The 16,892-nt window shown below is 35.6% G+C and overlaps 1 long non-coding RNA gene across 1 annotated transcript; it reads left to right on the plus strand.

Annotated features, from left to right (window-relative positions):
• The first annotated feature begins 14,629 nt into the window (after positions 1–14,629).
• LOC142226130 (uncharacterized) lies at positions 14,630–15,388 on the plus strand. The gene is made up of 3 exons (XR_012719607.1): positions 14,630–14,686; positions 14,857–14,921; positions 15,320–15,388. It is a non-coding gene; the product is annotated as an uncharacterized LOC142226130 (long non-coding RNA).
• The last annotated feature ends 1,504 nt before the right edge of the window (positions 15,389–16,892 follow it).

Consider the following 16,892-nt stretch of genomic DNA (forward strand, 5'->3'; position numbering starts at 1 on the left):
GTAAACTGTATCTAAATCTGAACCGATTTGGATAATATTTTGCAAGTTTTTCGAGATTCATAAAATATTCGGATATACGGAATTTGAAGAACATCGGTTGATAAACACGCCAATTATAACCAGATCGGGGATAAATATATATGACAGCTATATCTAAATCTGAACCGATTTTTTTCCAAAATCAATAGCGATCGTCTTTGTTCCCCAAAACGACCCTGTGCCAAATTTGAGGACGATCGGACTTAAACTGCGCCCTGTACTTTGCGCACAAAAATACATGAACAGACAGACGGACAGACAGACAGACAGACGGACATCGCTAAATCGACTCAGAATTTAATTCTAAGACGATCGGTATACTAAACGATGGGTCTCAGGCTTTTCCTTCTTGGCGTTACATACAAATGCACAAACTTATTATACCCTGTACCACAGTAGTGGTGAAGGGTATAAAAATATGAAAAAAGCGATTTATAAAAAAATTGACTCAAATTAACTTCCTGTGCAGTTAAAGCAAAGAACATTTTTGGGAGGACACTTTTTGGGAAGTTCTTTTAAAGTTGTGCTCTTAGAAGAACTTCCAAATTTTTTTGCTGGGTAGTAGAATTCTTCAAAAAATGGTTAATTTTATTTCTGCTTGGTAGCTTGGTAGAATTGTTGGCGTTTTGGTATATTTTTCAAAATATTCTGCTCCGACGAAGAGATCTCAATTGCTCTTCTACTAACTTTATATTTGACGATACAAAGAAACAGGATTTTATATTATATTCCACTTTGAAAGGAGATTTTTGTGGGCTACAAGCAGCCTTTATTTCCGAAATATTTCATGAGGATGCTTCTGATCGTAATATGTGTGTCCATATTCATAATAATTTAATAACAAATTATCGAAGAATTTTTATGCGGTAAGAGTAGGTTTAAAGTTTAAGTAAACTTTTTTCAATATGGGAGCGTATCAATGTCTTCAAAAGTCCTAATTTGTACTTTAATATAACCTGGAAATATTTGTTTTTTTAATTTTCATTAAATTTTCTGGGGTTTGCAAACAAACTACATTCCAATGCCATGGTAACAACAGAACAATTAATCCAAAAATTATAATTACATTGACATAATTTCTATTGTCCTTATCCGCATGGCGTTTTGAAAAAGTTTCCATTTCCTTTTTGGTTGTTAATTTTCTAAGAAGCATTTATCAGTCATGGCTTCAAGAGAAGACAAGCCAGAAAAAAAGGACTTACCAGTCCGAAAATTTAGGGGAAAAAACAACACCTAAGAATGGCAATAAAACCATCTTGTGTGGCTTTTAGATAACATGCTACACCTTGGTTTTTGGCTGCTGAATCGTTTCAAGGTATGTAGTTTGGCCAAAGGTTAGGGCCACCATGTTTCTTGGAGGTTTGGCTGGTTTGCATTAGATCAGTGTGGTTTCTTGTTGCCCCAAAGCAGACAACCGAAGAGTTTGATAAATGACTCTATGAACAGGAAAATGTCATTGTGTTTCCTTAGACCAGACCTATACCATGGCATGGAGAGTATGGTGGTAGGGGGTATTACTTGGATGATGGCTTTTCTTGCTGCCAAGTGCGCTAGACCATTTAAGCGCACCACTTTTTCTTGATGACACCACATTCAGTCAACTTATAAAATATGCAAATAACGTTTTTCTTTTTTTTTTCCTGCTCTTCTAGGACAAGACAAAGGATATCGTATTGCAAAGGATATAAAGACAAAAAAAAAAACAATGTCATAGGACAATGGCATAGAGTGGTAGACTATAAGTGTGTGTATCTATGTGCGATTATTGTACCTTTTTCATCAAATGCGGTAAACGATATGTAATTTAGGCAATTTGTCAAAGACAACCATCATAGTCATCTCTTGCTAAAAAAAAAAAAAACAACCAACGAGCTACATGTTTCTTTATTTGAACACTAAAAAAGCAATAAACTACATAAAATGTGCTCTAGTAAAAATGAAGGGTGGACTAAATGAACTTGCAACCTTACACATGTTGGTTATTTTTTTAATTTCTAAGAATTTTCTAAACCCCAAGGAGTAAATTTTAAAGCTTCTAATCCTTAAAAAATGATTTGCAAATTAAATTTTGAAATGAAAAAATATATGCTGATACATTGTCCTTCTCCTCAATGTCAGCATTAGGTATTTGTATTCCGGACTAGTTGTCATAGTCAAACAACAAATATGTTGGCTTTTATAAACTCTCTCCCTCTCTCTTTCCCATCCCGTACTAAAGAACATCTTGTGGAGCATTATGATGTTTCTGATCCCTAGCTTTATCATCATAATCATCCTTGGAGTGTTATTGTCATCCTTATTGAATACCATTAAACACTTTTCCCTCAATGTGATGTATCATATTGAATAAATTTGTATACAATGCCCTGAGCTTTGCTATGGGGGGATCGAAATATGGGTTTCCTCAAAGCATATGTAGGAGTTATGATGATACGAAAGTAGAGAAGTAAGTTTTGAGGAAAAAAGTGTTTACAGGTCTTTCTTCAATTCGCTTTATCTCAATTATGAAACTTAGTGTCAACTGAGTTAGGACTCTGTGCCAATTGAGTTGGGATGTCCACTGGGATTAAAGTCTGACTCACCAGAATTGAGACGCTGCATCAATTTAGGTGAGACTCTGAGTCAACTGAGTTGGAACTCTGTATCAACTGTGTTGGCACTCGATATCAACTGAGTTGCGGTTTTGCCTCAATTGCGTCTCAACTAAATGGCGACTATGCGTCAACTTAGTTGAGTCTATGCGTCAACTTAGTTGAGTCTATGCGTCAGCTTAGTTGAGACTCTGTGTCAACTTAGTTGAGACTCTGCGTCAACTTAGCTGAGTCTATGCGTCAACTGAGTTGGGACTCTGTCTCAATTTCGTTTGAACTCTCTACAAACTTTGTATTGAGTTGAGACGCTGTTTTAATTGCCTTTGGACCCTTTAAAAACTTAGTTGGTACTTTTTAACAGGAGACTCTGTGCCTGTTGATAGCATGCTCTGTCTAAATTGAGGTTACGCTCTGTCGTAATTGAGTAGAGACATTGTCTAAATTAAGTTGAGAGTCTGTACCAATTGTGTCGAGACCGTCTTCGAACTGAGATGGGACTCTGTCTCGATTGAATTAGTGCTCGGTCTCAACTGGGTGCGACACACTTTACCGACTGAGTTGAAACTCTGCCTCAAATTAGATGGTACTCTACGTCAACTGACTTGGGACTCTGTGTCAACTGTGTTGGGACTGTGTGTCAACTAGTTTATGATTCTGTCTCAATTTCGTTGTGTTTCAGTCTTTTTTGGGTCTCTGTATAAACTGAGTTGGGATTCTATCTCAATTGAGTTGGGTCTCTGTCTAAACTGATTGGGGAACCTATATCAAGCGAATTTGGATTCTATATCACGTAAGATGGGCCACGGTCGCAATTGATTTGCGAATGTGTCTTTATTGGTTGTTAGGACTCTATCTCAGCTGAGTTGTGACTCTGTCTCAACTGACTTGGGGCTATACTTCAACTAAGTTGGGACATTGTTTTAATTGCGTTTGGACTCTGTCTCAATATGGAATTGTGTTGGGACTCTGCCTCAACATAGGTTTGAGCTGAGATTCAATGTCAACTGAGCTGAGACTCTGTGTCATTTGTGTCGGGAATCTGTCTGAAATGAGGCGGGACTTTTTCGCGACTGAAGTGATACACGGACTAAACTGGGTTGAGACTCACCTCTTCTGATTCCTTGTCAACTAAGTTGAAACTCTGCCTCATCTTTGTTGGGACTCTACGTCAATTGAGTTGGGACTCTGTCCCAATTGCGTTGGGTTTGTGTCTTAATTACGTTGGGACTCTGTCTAAACTGATTTAGGAACCTATATCATGTGAGTTTGGATTCTATAACAAGTGAGTTGGGACACGGTCGCAATTGAGTTGCGACTGTGTTTTAATTGGTTGTTGGGACTCTATCTCAGCTGAGTTGTGACTCTGTCTCAACTGAGTTGGAGCTCTATGTCAACTATGTTGGGACCTGAGTCAACTGTCTTAATTGCGTTTAGACTCTGTCTCAATATGGAATTGTGTTCGACTCTTTCTCAACATGAGATCGAACTGAAATTCAATCTCATCTCAGCTGAGACTCTGTAACAATTGCGTTGAGACTCTGCCTGAAATGAGATGGGACTCTTTCGCGAATGAAGTTATACACGGACAAAACTGGGTTGAGACTCACCTTTTCTGATTCCTTGTCAACTAAGTTGAAACTCTGCCTCATCTTTGTTGGGACTCTACGTCACTTGACTTATGACTCTGTCCCAATTGCGTTGGGTTTGTACCTTACTTGCGATGGGACTCTGTCTAAACTGAGTTTGGATTCTATAACAAGTGAGTTGGGAAACGGTCGCAATTAAGTTGCGACTATGTCTAAATTGGGACTCTATCTCAGCTGAGTTGTGACTATGTCTCAACTGAGTTGGGGCTCTACGTCGACTAAGTTGGGACCTGAGTCAACTGTCTTAATTGCGTTTGGACCCTGTCTCAATATGAGACTCTGTGCCAATTGCGTTGAGACTCTGTCTGAAATGAGATGGGACTATTTCGCGAATGAAGTGATACACAGACTAAACTGGATTGAGACTCACCTTTTCTGATTCCTTGTCAAATGAGTTGAAACTCTGCCTCATCTTTGTTGGGGCTCTACGTCAACTGACTTAGGGCTCTGTCCTAATTGCGTTGGGTTTGTGTCTTACTTGCGTTGGGACTCTGTCTAAACTGAGTTCGGATTCTATAACAAGTGAGTTGGGACACGGTCGCAATTAAGTTGCGACTATGTCTAAATTGGGACTCTATCTCAGCTGAGTTGTGACTCTGTCTCAACTGAGTTGGGGCTCTTCGTCGACTAAGTTGGGACCTGAGTCAACTGTCTTAATTGCGTTTGGTCTCTGTCTCAATATGGAATTGTGTTCGACTCTGTCTCAACATGGGTTTGAGCTGAGATTCAATCTCAACTGAGCTCTGTGTCATTTGCGTTGAGAGTCTATCTGAAATGAGATTGGACTCTTTCGCGACTGAAGTGATACACAGACTAAACTGGGTTGAGACTGAGCTTTTCTGATTCCTTGTAAACTGAGTTGAAACTCTACCTGTTGTTGGGACTCTACGTCAATTGAGTTGGGGCTCTGTCCCAATTGCGTTGGGTTTGTGTCTTACTTGCGTTGGGACTCTGTCTAAACTGATTTGGTAACCTATATCAAGAGACTCTCTCTGAACTGAGATGGGACTCTTTCGAAACTGAAGTGATACACGGACTAAACTTGGTTGAGGCTCACCTTTAACCGATTTCAGATTCCGTGTCTACTGAGTTGAAACTCTGCCTATTGTTGGGACTCTACGTCAACTGAGTTAGGACTCTGTGTCAACAGTCGCAATTGCGTTTGGACTTCGTCTCAATTTAATTGGGACTCAACCTCAACTTGGGATACAGCTGATAGAGTCTAAACTGAATTGGGTCCGTGTCTCAACATGGACTCCTCTCAACTTAGTTGGGACTCTGTCTTAACTTAGAATTCAATCTCAATTGAATTGGTTCTATGTCTCAACCCTGTTAGGATTCTTTTTTCAATTGTGATAGGACTCTGCCTTAATTGGGCTTTTCTCCATTTCTATCGATTGGGCTTTAACGCTGTATCAACTGATATACGGTCTCAAATGAGTAGTCACTCTGCCTCATCTGAGCTGGGACTCTGTTACAATTGAATTGGGACTCTGTCCAAACTGAATTGAAAATTTCTGACTCTGTCTCAACTGAGTTTTAATTCTATAGCAACAGCGTTGGGACTCCGTATCAATTACGTTGGAATTCGGTCTTATTTGTCTTGAGTCTCTATTTCAACTGAGTACTATCTCATTTAAACTTGAAATGTATATACAACCAATTGGGACTGTGTCTCAAGAGAATTGGGAATCTGCCGCACCATCCTCAACTGAATAGGGACTTTATACCAACTGAATTGTGAATCAGGGTTATATCTTTTGGAACTCTGTGGGCGCACGGAATTGGGACCCATTTCAGACAGAGCATCTTTGAGTTCGAAATGATTTATGTTCTTCGCATTTGAGTTGCATCTTCCTTTAAAAACCAATGAACTAAAGCATAAAGTTTCTTTAAATGGGATTTTTTCATCTTCAGAATAAGGATAAAAAAGCATACAAATGAGACCGAAATTAATTTTTGTGACTTTGTATTCTTAATTTAAATGTTTTTGAAAAAATATGATCAAAATACAACTGTGCAACTCGTCATACCGATGCCTTGCAAGGAAAATGAGAAATTGTCGAGAACATAGAAGAATCCCCTGAAAAACTTTGCCTCGTATATGGATATGTACATAAATTTAGCCAATATGTTTCTTGTTGTCATCTTCTAATGCCCACACATACTTGAAATTCACACACTCTGACATATTCAAATTGTTCTTACAAAAACATTAGCATGAATGAACATGCATATATTTCAGACAATGGATGTAGCTGTAGTAGTGGTAGTAGAGCTAATAAAACACATAATAAAACATGAAGGCAATAAAGAATGACGACTGGCTGAAAAATATTCATCTTTCACATCCTTCCAACATCCTTCTGGCTATGGAGAAAACACAAACATCCATCCGAAGGGTAAAGGAAGTCACGCAAAGAGAAGAATCAAAAAACAAAGTCAGAATTTCCATATTGTCAAGTTAGTCATTTACTTAAATGTTTGATTTGTCATTTATCATTTGTCATTTTGTAGCATTTTGGATTTTTTTTCGGTTAAGGATTCGAGATCTCCATATTCCCACTTTCATTGAGAATATGTGTATGATAAAAACCAAGTAGGATTTAAGATTTTCTAGTTCAGAGAAAAAAGTATATAAATCGTTTGATTGCAGTACATTTAAAAATTCTTCAGCTTCTTCAGGAAAGAGAAATTGAATCAACTTTGAATACTTGAGCATCTGTGGTCTATGTCACATCTTGTGATAAAATTTACTTTGCCAAAGTCCATATTGTCTGTGTCTATGCCCAAACAGATTTTCATACCGCAATGATAAAGTGACATCAACTTTAATGATGTCTATAAAACTAATGATAATGATTTTTGTCACTGATGGTATGACATTTAAAGTGAGTATGACGACGATGACGACTACAACGTCGATGGTGATGTTGATGCCATCTTATGAAGGAGTCAATAGAAATTTCCAATATTTGTTTAGACAAAATATGTCTCTAATGGTAAATATGTTAAAATTCTTTGGAAATTCATGTAATGATTTTCTCTAATATTTATATTCCAAATGTCTATACGTTTTAGGGATTATTGACCTTAATTATTAAATAAGCACAGAATAAGAAGAAAATTAAGCATTACACAAGTTTATTTATTTTTAAGTTATGACCCGCCATCTCTACACTTCTCGAATGTTCAAGATGTCAGAGAAGAAGACCCTATTCATCCATTAACTCACCTTATTAAAATGGGTGGTATTCGGCTTATTTGGGAGACATTATCGTATAACACAACAAATCGCGGGAAAAGCCTAATACGTCAAAGAGTCGATTACGACATACCTCATATAGTTCTATATAATACCTCCACATTCTAGGGGTATTATTACGTATCAAAAATTTAGCTAAATTCTATGAGCAATTTTTGTAGACCCACAAAAAATCATCAGAAGCAAAAATTATTTTTTTCAAGTCTTGCCCATCTACAGATTTTCTGCGTGAAACTATGGCACAGCAAACAAATCAACGCAAATGTCAAGATATTTGCGTCATGGTCCCAACTCAGTTGAGGAAGAGTATAAAATAAGTGGAGGCAGAGCCTTAACTCAGTTGAGTCGGAGTTCAACTCAAATGAGACAGAATCCCAATTCAGTTGAGACATATACCTAAGTTGAGACACGCGCCAAACTCAATTGTGTCAGAGTCCCAACTCAGGTGAGACCAAATATGAGAGATCCAACTCAGTTGACTCAGAGTCCCAAATCAGTTGAGACAGTGGTACAACTTAGTTGAAACAGAGACCCACGTTGAGACAATATCCCATCTCAGTAAAGACAGGGTCCCATCTTAGTTGACGCAGAGTTAGAACAGAGACCCACGTTTAGAGAGTGTCCCATCACATTCGAGAAATTGTCCCAATTCAGTGGAGTCTCACCTGAGTGGAGGCATAGTCTCAACACAATTCAGCGAGAGTCTCACTCTGTTGAGACAGAGACAGTAATTAATAGATATAGAATCCCTGCACAGTTGAGAGAGAGAGAGTTTCATTAAAGGTCGAGTATTAAGTCAGTTCCCCAATTAAAACAGTGTCCTAAATAAGTTGAGACACAGTCCCATCTCAGTTGGGAAAGAGTCCCATTTCGGTTGAGACAGAGTTGATAGAGAATATACCCATTTCAGTTGAGACAGATTCCCACCTTAGTTGAGACAGAGAACCAAATCAGTTGAGACAGAGTCCTAAATCAGTCAAAACAAAGTCCCAACTCAAATCTACACTCAGAAAGAGATTCATCTGATTAGAGGATGGGTCTTAACTTAGTTCTGTCAGAGTCTCACCTCTGTTGAGAGAGAAACAGTAATTAGTAAATATAGAATCCCAGCACAGTTGAGAGAGAGAGTTGCAATTCAGTGGAGGCCGAGTCTTAAGTTCCAACAAAGTCGAGACAGGGTTCAAACTCAGTTGAGACAATGTCTCAACTCATTCGAAACAGAGACCCAAGTTCAGACAGAGTCCAAACTCAGGTGAAACAGGGACCCAACTCAGTTTAGACAGTGACCCAACTTAGTTCAGACATAATCCCCATCTCAGTTGAGAAAGATTCCCACCTTAGTTGAGACAGAGAATCAACTCAATTGAGACAGAGTTCCAAATCAGTCAAAACAGAGTCCCAACTCAAATCTACACTCAGGAAGAGATTCACTTGATTAGAGGATGAGTCTTAACTTAGTTCAGTTAGAGTCTCACCTCTGTTGAGACAGAGACAGTAATTAGTAAATATAGAATCCGAGCACAGTTGAGAGAGAGATTCAATTCAGTGGAGGCCGAGTCTTAAGTTCCAACAAAGTCGAGGCAGGGTTCAAACTCAGTTGAGACAATGTCTCAACTCATTCGAAACAAAGACCCAAGTTCAGACAGAGTCCAAACTCAGCTGAAACAGAGACCCAACTCAGTTTAGACAGTGTCCCAACTCAGTTGAGAAAGAGTCCCACCTCAGTTGAGGATAGCCTCATATGATTAAAGGAACAGTCTCACCTGAATGGAGGCAGAGTCTTAACTCAGTTCAGTCATAGTCCTACCTCTGTTAAGACAGAATCTCAGAACAGTTGATAGAGAGTTCAAACTCAGTGGAGGCTCATTCTAATGTCAGTTTAGTCAGAGTCCCAATTGAAACAGAGTCCCATCTCAGTTGAAGCAGAGTCCCAACTCAGTTGAGACATAGACCCAAAAGTTGACACAGAGTTCCAACTTAGCTGAGATGGGGTCCCAGCTCAGTTAAGACAGAGACCCAAGTTAAGACAGAGTGCTAACTCAGTGCATATAGAGTACCAACTGTGTTGAGGCAGATACCCAAGTTGAGACAGAGTTGAGTCATATATTCTACTGTACCCGTAAGCCTTCAAATTTTAGCACTGTTATAAAATATCAGAATTGGAGCTAAATAATATGATTATGAAGATTGTGATGATGATTTTTTACCTACAGCTTTTAAGTGACAGGGCTCACTCAGGATGTTCAAAAAATAATTTTGTTCTCCGAAACTGATGCTTTGCTCCAACGACTCTTTGTTCCCCACGTTTTGTTCATTGTTCCCATTGAACTTTCTTTAGTCGAAAACCAATTTCAACAAGAAAGAAAATTTGTTAGTTACAATTTCATTTTCCACAAGAGGAATAGATTTTTATTTGTACTGAATTTAAATTTGTGGACGTTAATATGGACATTTGAACCGAAATGGTTGATATTTGCACTTCAATTCATATCATTCTTCACCATGCATAATGTCAATTTCCTCTATCAGATCTAAGCTCCTCTGACCGGTGACTATGTCAGAATCATAAGGCGCAGCAGTCCCTCTATGTAAGGACACACAGCATCCGACAAGCAGGATGTAAACTCTGTGTTTATCGCCCTCCATTTCTAGTCCGATAGATTATGTTCTTCACAATACTGCCAACTTCAGAGGTCTTTCAGCTTATTTTTCTGTGTCACTTTTCGTGATTTTTTTTCCAATTCAGAAAATCTATAATTTTGTGATCTTCCCTTGACGTCTAATACATCATCCGGAACTGATATAAGATGTTAGAAGGCGTTAGTCATTTAATGAGTTTGGCTGTAATCTCGCTACAATGGTAAACCTGAACAGTTCTCGAAGTGCAACCACTGAATGGTTAGATTACAACCTACCGAAAAAAATTGTCCTGAAATTAACCAAATTATTTTGTGTCCTTCCAGTTGGGTTATAGTTGAGTTTCTAGTTTCTTATACACAATTTTTAGTGGAGAATATGTAATTGTATTTATCTATGTATTTATAAATAATATTTTATAAAGCTCGAACCTGCATCAGTTGCATCACTAAAATATATATTGACGACATTTTGATGTAGTTTCGGCGAATGATCATCCAATTTCTTCAGTGTTTTATTTTTTTTATTTTTTATTTTTATAGAATACTTAATCTAAAACTGCCTGGCAAGCAAAGTAATTGCCTGTGTATAAACCACTGATATATTCACACACACACATACTACAGCAACTTCAATTATTTTACAACCATCTTGCTGTGGATATGTTTCACATATAATAAGATGATAGCATCACTGGTTGATGTGGGTGAGGTGGTGAGAGATTGCGGTTACACAAAAAAAAAAGAGAAATAAAAGGTGGCACCGTAACAAATTTAGTATTCATAACATCATAAAGCGGAGATGAGACTATACTTGCATACATATGTAGAAAATAATAAAAAATAAAAATAAAAAACGATAGAATATTACTAAGAAGGTGGGATTTGTTCATATGAGAGTGTATGTGTGTGTGTTTGTATGAATATTCCTCTATGCTGGAAGTGCACTTGTGTTATATCCATATAGAATGCTAGCATTATTTTACCACATCTTCCTCTTTCCTACGCAATTCGGGATGCCAGTGATGACTACCAGCTTCCGTTTTGTTTTCTTTTTTTTTACAAATTTTAAGTGGGAAAACATGTTAGCAAAGTGTAATAACTAGCTCACGGGTAACCTTAACACACTCTCTTACCCGTTCTACTTACATCTACTCAATGATTCAGACATATACACATATGCCTTAGTACAATCAAAATCGCCCATATATCTATAGTGGATACAGCCCTTGGGACATTGAAGAAATATCAAGCAGAAATAGTAACATATTTATTGATTTAGGTTTCTTTTTTTTATTTTATATTTTATTTTAACTTCTAAATTAATAAAAATACTTTTAATCTATTCAATTTTTATACATACCACCATAGGATGGGGGTATATTAACTTTGTCATTCCGTTTGTAACACATCGAAATATTGCTCTAAGACCCCATAAAGAATATATATTCTGGGTCGTGGTGAAATTCTGAGTCGATCTGAGCATGTCCGTTTGTCCGTCCGTCCGTCTGTTGAAATCACGCTAACTTCCGAACGAAACAAGCTATCGACTTGAAACTTGGCACAAGTAGTTGTTATTGATGTAGGTCGGTTGGTATTGCAAATGGGACATATCGGTCTACTTTTACGTTTAGCCCCCATATAAACGGACCCCCAGATTTGGTTTGCAGAGCCTCTTGGAGGAGTAAAATTCATTCTATCCGGTTGAAATTTAGTACATAGTGTTAGTATATGGTCTGTAACAACCATGAAAAAATTGGTCCATATCGATCCATAATTATTTATAGCCTCCATATAAACCAGTCCCCAGATTTGGCTTTCGGAGCCTCTAAGAGAAGCAAAATTCTTTCGATCCGGTTGAAATTTGGTACATGGTGTTTGTTTATGGTATCTACCAACCATGCAAAAATTGTTTCACATCGGTCCATAATTATATATAGCCCCCATATACACCGATCTCCAGATTTGGCTTGCGGAGCCTCTAAGAGAAGCAAAATTCATTCGATCCGGTTGAAATTTGGTACATAGTGTTAGTATAGGGTCTCTAACAACCATGAAAAAAATGGTCCATATCGGTCCATAATTATATATAGCCTCCATATACACCGATCTCCAGATTTGGCTTGCGGAGCCTCTAAGAGAAGCAAAATTTATTCGATCCGGTTGAAATTTGGTACATGGTGTTAGTTTATGGTATCTAACAACCATGCAAAAATTGTTTCACATCGGTCCATAATTATATATAGCCCCCATATACACTGATCCCCAGATTTGAACTCCGGAGCCTCATGGATGAGCAAAATTCATCCGATTCGGTTGAAATTTGGTATGTGGTGTTAGTATATGGTCTCTAACAACCATGCAGGAATTGGTCCATATCGGTCCATAATTATATGTAGCCCCCATATAAACCGATCCCCATATTTGACCTCCGGAACCCCTTGGAAGAGCAAAGTTCATCCGATCCGGTTGAAATTTGATACGTGGTGTTAGTATATGGTATCTAAGAACCATGCAAAAATTGTTCCACATCGGTCCATAATTATATATAGCCCCTATATACACAGATCCCCAGATTTGACCTCCGGAGCCTCATGGATGAGCAAAATTCACCCGATTCGGTTGAAATTTGGTATGTGGTGTTAGTATATGGTCTCTAACAACCATGCAGGAATTGGTCCATATCGGTCCATAATTATATGTAGCCCCCATATAAACCGATCCCCATATTTGACCTCCGGAACCCCTTGGAAGAGCAAAGTTCATCCGATCCGGTTGAAATTTGATACGTGGTGTTAGTATATGGTATCTAAGAACCATGCAAACATTGGTCCATACCGGTCTTAATTATATATAACCCCCATTTAAACCGATCCCTGGATTATACTTCTGGAGCTCTTGGAGGAGCAAAATTCATCCGATCCTGTTGAAATTTGGTACATGGTGAAATTTGGTACATTGCGCTAGTATATGGCCGCTAACAACCATGCCAAAATTGGTCCATATCGATCTATTGTTACATATAGCCGATTCCCAAAAATAATCTACCAAAATTTTATTTTTATAGAAAATTTTTTCAAAATTTTATTACTATAGGAAATTTTGTCAAAATTTTATTACTATACAAAATTTTCTAAAGATTTTATTTCTATAGAAAAGTTTGTCAAAGTGTTATTGGTATAGAAAATTTTGTCAAAACTTTATTTCTACACAGAAAAAAAAGTGTCTCGTAAATTTAAGAAGATTTTTACAATAATTTATTACAAGAATTTTCCAGAATTTTAGTTCATTTTTCGTATCTTCAACGAAAATTAACTACTCGGAAGGAAATTTTACAAATTCTAAGTAGCAATCGTTTAGTTCATGGCCTACAAAATACGATGGAAAATTCCTTAAAAAATTTCTTAACTGGTAGTTAAAAATTCGTTTGTCATGCTAAAAAACTACTTGTGAAATGTAAAGTACTTTCTAAATAATAAGTGCAATTTACTATAAGATTTTTTTGTATGAGAAAATATTTTTTTACGAAAAATGAACTTGAAAGTGGATAGCAATTTCTTACTGACAATTCTTATAGTTAATAATTGTTGGTAAAAAATTACCCAATGAAATATTTTTAGTTCACATGTAATAAAATTTATAGACATTTTCGTCAAAAATGGTAGATAACATTTCTTGAAAATTTGGCAAATTTTAAGTTAAACGTTTCATCGTTCATAAACTGGTGTGCCTTTACGAATATTATGCTTAGAGTAAATTTTCAGCAGATGCGACGAACTAATGAATAGTACAGAGATTTTTATCGGCATAGTGGAATGTGATTAATGTAAAGATGATGTTACTTGAGTTTTGTTGTTTATACATGAGCGTGGGTTGTTTTTATTTTTGTTCATTTAGTGGTTTGTGTGTGTGTGTGTTTATTGTGTGGATGGTTTATTTGGCTGGATGAGGTGTTGTTTTCAATAAAGGCACATGTGTTTTTGTTGTTGTAGGAATGTTTTGGCTTTGCTTGGTTTTGTTTGGCATGCTTCAGTTGTATATTTGGCGTTGGCGTGGACTGTTGCATCTTTTAAGTAGGTATGCAACAAGGGAATATAAAGGCATGGAATATTTTGGATTTTTGAGACATATATTGGTGTTTGTTTATTAAACCTTTTAAATGAAAGTTATTAATATTTTATCGGTAGTTTAGAAAAAAGTTATTACGAATATTTAGGAAAATATGTTGAAAGTGTATTGAAATTTTTAGTATTCTATGTAAAAAATTAATATTCAATTCCAGATGAATTTGAAAAATTTTTATTATATCTCAGCGTACAGTTTATTCATAAATTGGTAAGTATTTTTTTAACATGACTTTCTTTTAAAAAGAATATTTTTTTATGTATATTATTATTTGTTAATTATTTTTTTGGAAACCAGTTTAATGTTTTTCTTTGTTGTAAAAACAATATTTAATTTCAGAGCAACTCCAGATGGATTCGGACAAATTTAAAAAATAGAGAATTGGTAAGTTTTCTTTTAAAAATTGGCTTTATTTCAACTAGAATATGTACGTTTTTGTGACCTTTTTATCATCAAAATTACAGGTTTTTAATACTTTATTTTAGTATTTTTTAATCAAAATTTTTGGAAACCAATGTAATATTTTTAATGTAAAAACAAATATTTAATTTCAGAATAACCCCTTAAAAATTTGGACAAATTTTTAGTACTCCTTTGCCTGTAATTTAATAGTGAATTGGTAAGGATTCTTTAACTTTCTTTTAGCCCTGGACAGTCATCCTTATTTTTTGTACTTAACGTCATCCTTCGTCATTTTGACTACGGCTCATATCAAGACGCTATAATTTTCATCGTGAGCGAAAAAGTGAACCAAACTTGAGTTTATTTTCTTATTCTATTTGGTTTTAAGTAGTATAAAACAAAAATTAATAAAACGGTCGAATTAGTATAACTTAAATTTACCATTTCCCAATAGACTAAAATTTTAAATCGAAAATAAAATTACGTGTCGTCATTTTGACGAATGATGACTGTCTAGGGTTATCAAGAATATTTGGTTTTTTATGCATATTATTATTTTTTTCATTAAATTTTTTGAAAACTTATTTAATAATTTTATTTAATATTTAATTTCAGAGTAACCCAAATAAATTTGGACAACTTTTTATATTTCCCCTCAGCGTACAATTTAATAGAGAATTGGTAAGTTTTATATTAAAACTTTGGCTTTCTTTCAACTAGAATATTTATTTTATTATATCCTTCACATCGATAACAACACAGTTTTATGAGTATATTTAGAATACTTCATTATTTCTCTAATTGTTTCAGGTACAAATTTTATGAGATACGTTTTCCAAAGAAAAGTTGAATTCCTTACACCATTTGATAAAATGCCCCCAAATATGGTAAGTTACAAGCTAAAATAAAGATTTAAAAAATTATATTTCATTACATGGTGTTAATTTTTAACAATTTTCATCATTGCTTCCATTTTTTTTCCAGCAAGATATGTGAAAAAATTACCTACGATGAATAAAACAAGGATAAGTCAAAATGTTCAAACAGCGAGTTCAAATGAACTACTCTCTGTTCCACGTGGTCATAATTTTTATTCACAAAAAACATTGTATTAAGAACTTTCATCATAAGTTTTTATAATAAAGTACTTTTGCTTAAAGAAAGTTTAATTTTAATGTATGAAAATTTTCATAATAGTAAAACAGTTTGTTGTTCCTTTAATTATTTAATTTCTCTGTACTGTGGAATGATTGATTTAAAAATAGTTTAGTCGTCGACATTTTAAAGAGACTGTTAACCAATTTTTATTATCGGGTTTCCCAAAAAATAAGCAAGTAAAACAAAATAATACTGACTTTTTAACTTGGTAGTGGTATATAAATCTTATGGCGTTGTAAAAATGAACTAAAATACAATGTTATAGATGAACTAAAATTTAAGATAATTATAAACTAGACAAGTTGAAAAAAATCTTAAGGGCTAAATCATGGTCAATATTACTACAGTTTAGTTCATTTTGCAATGGAAAAGGGTTCACTGTTTTTTCAGTGTATAAAAAAATTTTGTCACATTGAATTAAATACGTATTTCATCGGCCTTTTTTGTTTAATATATACCCCGTATGGACTAACTAACTTACAATTGAGAAGACGGTGTAAAAAAGTTTTAAGATACCTTGCCATCGGCAAGTGTTACCGCAACCCAAGTAATTCGATTGTGGATGACAGTCTTTAGTACAAGTTTCTATGCAATCCATGGTGGAGGGTACATAAGATTCGGCCTGGCCGAACTTACGGCCGTATATACTTGTTTGGTTTTTATTAAATTTTGGAAACAAATTTGAAAAATTTTCGCGTTCCTCCATAAAAGACATATGTGTTTAAGCTAAGGCAAATTTTCCTTAAAATAAAGAAAACTCTTTTTGATTTAAAAAAAGCATCTTTAAATTAACTGAAATATTGAATCTTTCGATTTAAGATAAAACCGCTTCAAGTATAGGCTAAGGCTTATTTTGGGGATTTTATTAAAAAGTAGATAGGTCCCTATATTTGGGGATTGGATTTAAAGGTACACTAAAAAAAGTGAACTCTCTATTTCACTAAAGCCAATCTAACTTTATTTTAGTTCATAGAAATATTATGTTTGGAGAAAGTTTTCTTTACTCTAATACTTTTTTGTGTTCGTTAGT

Source organism: Haematobia irritans, chromosome 2 (genome assembly GCF_050003625.1).
Source record: "Haematobia irritans isolate KBUSLIRL chromosome 2, ASM5000362v1, whole genome shotgun sequence".
Lineage (NCBI taxonomy): Eukaryota > Metazoa > Arthropoda > Insecta > Diptera > Muscidae > Haematobia > Haematobia irritans.